The sequence below is a fragment of the Colossoma macropomum genome, unplaced genomic scaffold (assembly GCF_904425465.1).
Source record: "Colossoma macropomum unplaced genomic scaffold, Colossoma_macropomum, whole genome shotgun sequence".
Taxonomy (NCBI): Eukaryota; Metazoa; Chordata; class Actinopteri; order Characiformes; family Serrasalmidae; genus Colossoma; species Colossoma macropomum.
In genome coordinates this window covers 35,974,445-35,981,207 of record NW_023494785.1, presented here as the reverse complement: position 1 = coordinate 35,981,207, position 6,763 = coordinate 35,974,445, and positions in this window count along the sequence as shown.

Genomic DNA, 6,763 nt, shown 5'->3' with positions numbered 1-6,763 from the left:
CACACACACACACAATCTGTTCTTCAATGATCAGGACCCCCACCGGACCACCACAGAGCAGGTATTATTTGGGTGGTCGATCATTCTCAGCACTGCAGTGACACTGATGTGGTGGAGTAGTGTGTGTTGCGCTGGTATGAGTGGATCAGACACAGCAGTGCTTCTAGAATGTTTAAACACTGTTATCCATCTCCTGTCCACTCTATTAGACACTCCTACCTTGTTGGTCCACCTTGTAGATGTAAAGTCAGAGACAGCAGCTCATCTGTTGCTGCACAGTTTGTGATGGTCATCCTCCAGTCCTTCATCAGTGCTTACAGGACGCTGTTGGCTGGATTTTTTTCATTCTCAGTCCAGCAGTGACACTGAGGTGTTTAAAAACTCCACCACTCGTACCAGCGCAACACACAACAACACGTCACCACCACGTCAGTGTCACTGCAGTGCTGAGAATTATCCACTACCCAAATAACACCTGCCCTGTGGGGGTCTTGTGGGGGTCCTGACCATTGAAGAACAGGGTGAACAACGTATGCAGAGAAACAGATGGACAATAGTCTGTAATTGTAGAGTAAAGTGCTCCTACATGGTAAGTGGAGCTAGTAAAATAGACAATATGTGTAGATATAAAGAGGTGTACTTAATGAAGTGTCTGGTCAGTGAATATAACAAAGGATAAAGAGAATAAAACAAATAACACAGATACTTTTATAGTTTTTCATCCATTTATTGAACAAAGTGATCTAGCATTAAAAGTCTTTGTTGGCAAAAGTTGGTGAACCTCTAGAATTATCAGTTTAGTATAGGTGATAATTTCGGTCAGGAGGTTTAATCAGTTGGATAACAATCAGGTGTGAGTGTGGCTGACCTAACCCTATTTAAAAAATATCAACCTGAGTCTTCACCATCAAGGTCTGGTCTTTATCGCACACATTTGTTAGTGCATGTCTCAGTCAAATGAAATCTCAGAGAATCTCAGAAAATTATTTGCCAGTGCTAATTAAGCTGGATGAGGTTTCAAAAATTTTCTGAAGAGAGTGGACATCAGTGATCTACTGTCAGGCAGATACAAATGGACAAATGGAGGAAATTTAATTCTATTGTTACCCTTCCCTGGAATGGTCATCCAACAAAAATGACTCAAAGAATAAGGTGGAGATTATTCTGGGAGATCACAAAGAACCCCAGGATAATGTCTGAGGATTTGCAGGCCTCTCTTACACTGGCTAATGAGTCCACAATCAGGCAAACACTGAACAAGAATAGTATTTATTGAAATCATAGCATGGAGAAAGCCACGACTTTCCAGGAGGAAAATTCCTCCTGTTTAAAGTTGCCTAAAGACCACCTGGATGAGTCAGAAGACATCTGAGATGATGAAATAATGTTATGTGGACAGGCAAAGCGAAAAAAAGGATCTTTATGGCTTAAATAAGAAATGTCATGGTTGGCAAAAGCGAACACTGAATTCCAGAACCTGATTCCAACTTTGAAACATGGTGGTGGTAGTATCATGGTTTGGGGCTGCTTTGCAGCTACTGGACCAGGACACCTTGCTATTATTTGATTGAGCTGTGAATTCTGGATTGTATCAAGAAATTCTTCAGAAGAATGTTAGGGCATCCATTTGTGAACTGAACCTCAGCAGAAGGTGGGTCCTGCAGAAAGGCAACAGCCCCTAAAACACCAATTAGTCTGAAAAGAATAATTAAAGCAGAAGAAATGTTGCATTTTGGAATGTGCAGACCTTAATCCAATAGAAATGTTGAGGCAAAAAGATGTAGCGTTCATGCAAGAAAGTCCACCAGTTTGACCGAGTTGTGTAAAGAGGAATGGGCCAAGATTCCTCCAAATCAATGTGCAGGGCTGATCAACAATTATAGGAATCTTTCAGTGGATGTGATTGCTGCTCAAGGGAGTCATGACAGTTCCTGAAAGCAGTGGTTCACATACTTTTGCCAACAAAGACATTAAATGTTTAAGTAATTAGGTCAATAAATGAATGAGAAACTGTATAAATGTTTGTGTTATTTGTATAATTGGGTTTTGTTTTTTTGTTAAATGAAGATCTGATAATATTATAGATTACATTTATGTGGAAATATATATAATCATAAGCAAAAAGTTTGAACAACCCTGGCCAAATACAATCATATACACTTTATTAGCACTTTGTTAGGAACACCTGTACACCTACTCATTTATTCAATTAACTAATCAGCCAATCATGTGGCAGCAGTATAGTGCATAAAATCCTGCAGATACAAGCCAGCCATTTTGGGTAATGTTCACATCAACCAGAATGGGGAAAAAAACATTATCTCTGTGATTTTCACAGTGGCATGATTGTTGGTGCCAGACTGGCTGGTTTGAGTATATCTATACTTTCTAAACTCTATTGGGATTTTCACGCAAAACAGTCTAGTGAGCGCCAGTTCTGCAGATGGAAACACCTTGTTGATGATAGGAGTTGACAAAGATATTGTCCAGACTGGTTCAAGCTGACAGAAGAGCTAAGGTAACTCATATAACCACCCTGTACAATTGTGGTGAGCAGAAAATCTCAAATCTCAGAATGCACAACACGTTAAAACCTAAGGTGGATGGGCTACAACAGCAGAAGATCATGTCGAGTTCCACTTCTGTCAGCCATGAACAGAACACTGAGGCTACAGTGGGCACAAGCTCACCAAAACTGGACAGCTGAAGACTGGAAAAATGTAGCTTGGTCTGATGAATCCTGACTTCTGCTGAGGCACACAGATGGTAGGGTTAGAATTTGGCACCAACCAGCATGAATCCATGGACCTCACCTGCCTTGTGTCAACAGTTCAGGCTGGTGGAGGTGGTGTAATGGTGTGAGGAATGTTTTCTTAGCACACTATGGGCTCATTAATACCAATCGGTCATCGCTTGAATGCCATAGCCTATTTGAGTATTGCTGCTGATCATGTGCCTCCCTTCAAAGTTACAATTTAGCATCTTCTAATGGCTACTTCCAGCATGATAATGCACCATGTCACAAAGACGAAAGTCACCTCAGACTGGTTTCATGAACATGGCAATGAGTTCAGTGTTCTTCAATGTGTTCAGAGTTCTTCAGTGGCCTTCCCAGTCAGCAGATCCGAATGCAACAGGGCACCTTTGGATTGTGGTAGAAAGGGAAATTCACTGAATGAAAGTGCAGCTGAAAAATCTGCAGGAATTGCGTAATGTAATCATGTCAACATTAACCAGAATCTCAAAGGAATGTTTCAAATATCTTGCAGAATCCATGCCATTAAGAATTGAGGCAGTTTGGAGAGCAAAGAGTGGCCCTACCCAGTATTAGTATAGTGTTCCTAAAAAAGTGCTTGGTGAATGTATGGGACTCATTCTAAAATTTCTAGCTACATCCATTTTTTTCCCTGAAAACAATGATTGAAGCAACCAGTAGCCTAATTCATGTATAAGGTTAGCTATTCTTTTTTAAGGGGCATTTTGGCCTAAAACTAGAGTTTAATGTGTTTTTGTGTCATTTATGTAATATTCTGTAGCGCAGCTTTGTGTCCCTCAGCCTCTTTGGTTAGACAGAGTTCATGGTCATATTTTAGCTACAATGCCCAGCATGCATTATGCAAATACATCACATGACCACTGGGAATCCCTACTGCACTCAACAAATCCTGACTGCTAGCCACTTGATCTAGAGGGTAATGAAGGCTTCTGCTTTAGTCGGTTGCCAAACTTTTTTCTTTGCCAAACAGCCCGTTCCCATGTATTTACCCCAAACACGGATACGGTTGTATGCAAAAGTTTGGGAACCCCTGACCATTGATTTCTGCTTTGGGTCATTGTCTTGTATGGTAGAAGCCAGCCTCTTTTCAGCTTCATTTTTTTTGACTGACAGTATCACATTTGCTTCCAGAATTTGCTGATATTTGGTGGAAGTTATTTTTTAATCTACCTGTAGAGTGTTTCCTGTGCCACTGGCTGCCACAAAGGTAACAGATAATAGATCAATCCCCACACATAGCAGTTGGCAAGGTGTTCTTTTCATCAAATGCTGCTGCTTTTTTTCTCCCAAACATACATTTGGTGATTGTGGCTGGAAAGTTTCATTTTTATTTAATCAATACTACACTTGTTTCTAATTTTGTGACAAGGTTGCAGGTAAGGTTTCCTTCTGAAGACTCCTCCTAGCAGATCATGTTTGAGTAAACAATACTGTAGAGTAGAACAGTGCACCACCACTCTTGTGTTAGATAAACCTTCCTGCAGGCCCTTTTGCTGTCATATGTGGGTTTTGCTTTGTCTCACCAGCATATAAGCCGTTTTCTTGGTCTTCCAGATTTTGGCTCAACTACAAAGATCCTTAACTGCCATTTCTTAATGACATTTTGGACAGTGGAAATTGTGAACAGGAAGTGTGTTGATATCGTTTTAGCGACCTCAGCTTTGTAGGCATCAATTAACTTAAACTACCACTGACAGTTGACAATTTGTAATGACAGTTTATGACCTGTCTAACCAGTCCTAATGAGTCAGTTAAGGCCTGACGAGTTCACTAAGTTCTGAGACTTTACAATAGGCAGGGTGTACAAACTTTTGCATAGGTCGCTACTGGTTCTGGTTCAGCTCTGCATTTTTGCGCACCAAGCATAAGCTACAATGAACAGTGCAATGTGCAGAGGAAGTCATTGGCTGTTGGTTCTCCGCTCTTGAAGGTCTTTATTCATCTAGGATGAGGAAGAGAGCAGAGAAAACCATGGCTGACCCCTCACACCTGCCACTCTCTCTTCCAGAGGTTTCCATTTCAGTGGAGACCGAGAGTGAGAGCCCCAAAGACTCAGACCAACCGCCACCTCCACAGCTTCTTTCCCCAGGCCATCATCTCCGAAGCAAGACCCCTTCCCACATCCCTCTGCTTTAAACAGCTGCACATGCACTTTATTATACACATTGTTATGTACATTACCACTGTATATCCCATGCCATAATCCTTAAGAATAAGAAGCTTGTGTAGTCAGCATACTGTAGTCAGTATACACATGCACTTTAACTTCCTGCAATATGTACAATATATTTGCAATACACTTACATATCTTTGTATGTACTTCAGTACCATTGCACATTCTTTATATTACTTGCAGATTGTTTGTGTACTGTTTATTTTACGTATACATATTGTATATATTTTTCTACATTTATTTCATTCACCAAAAGAAATTCCTTGTACATCTGATACTTGGTAAATAAAGATTCTGAATAGTTATTTTTTTAATTTTTTAATAAAATGTGCATTAACATTTACGGAAAAAATATCAGTTTTTCAAAATATTTTCATAAGAGATCACAGTCTAACGTCTTTCCACCTTAAAAAACAACAAAACTTGGAACCTGGAAATCTACCACCCTGCAGGGTTTAGCTCAAAGGCCTTCATAGGAATCTGAATATTGGAGCAGGGTGTGCTGGATCTGAACTCTCCAAGGTGGGATATCTTCAGGACCAGGATTGGGCACCCCTGATGTAAAGTATGCATTACTAAGTGACTGACAATGCTTCCATCTAGTGGCTGGAAACAGTAACAATAACATGAAACAAACAGTGGACCTCATTTACCAAGTTTCTACGTTTTTTCTTAAATGCGTTCTTGAGAAAGGTCCTAAGAAAAAGTCTACGTCAGATTCATGACGTGTTCTTAAACCACAGAATTGCTCTTGAGTTTATAGGTATGACTATGTGTGTGTGTGTGTGTGTGTGTGTGTGTGTATGAGTGAGTGAGGGTAGGAATGCATGTTTAATTTTATTTTATTTTCATTTAATTTATTCTATTTTATTGTGTTTACTACCTGTAAATGTTGGTCTGATACTGTGCACTGTGAGCTCCTGTAACCAAAACCAAATTCCTTGTATGTGTAAGCATACCTGGTCAATAAAGCTTGATTCTGATTCTGATTCTGAGTGTGTGTAGATTCTGTTCTTACCTAAGAACAAATCCCAAATAAGAACACTTTGGTGAATGTCAGAATCTTTGTGAAAACTGCACAAGTGGGTTTGGAGAAGGATTTTCTTCTTAAGAACGGTTGGTAAATGAAGCTCATTCTTAGTAGGTTACAGAGCTCCTTCACGCTCAGTTTTAACTGGAGAAACATGTAAACAATCAACATTAGGACTACGGGGCCACAGCACTGCACTCTGTAGCATTTTCCCTGCTCCAGTACACATGATTCATCTCATTAGCAGGTTGTCTATTGAATCCAAGGTGCTACATCAATATGGTACCATTGTAGGACTTACATAATAAGTAATATATGTATATATAATATGGGCCTGTCTGCAAGGACTGTTGTTCATTGCAGAAACTGGAATAGATGAGATGTTTCTGGCACCATAGAGGACATAGAGTTTTCAAGCTACCATGTTAGTGTCACTGCTATGCCCAGAATAGCCCACTACCCCAAATAATATTTAAACAGGGCTCCTGTTGTTAGGAACTGGCCGATGATGAATGGGTGGGTGATCAAAGATACAGTCCGTAGTTGTGAACATATTGTGGGCCTATAAGGCAGGTGTTTCTAAAACAAAGTGGCCACTGAGTGGACCTTCAAAATAGCTCCAATAAAGTGGCTGGTGAGTGACAGTTTCAGCCAGTGGAGGCCACAGTTTTATCATTCATCGAAAAGACACAGACGCGCTGTCTGTGGCCCCACCCACCATGCCGCGCTTAACCAATGATATCTTTCCCGCAGGCTTCGCTGGGCGGGGCCACGAGCATCTGTG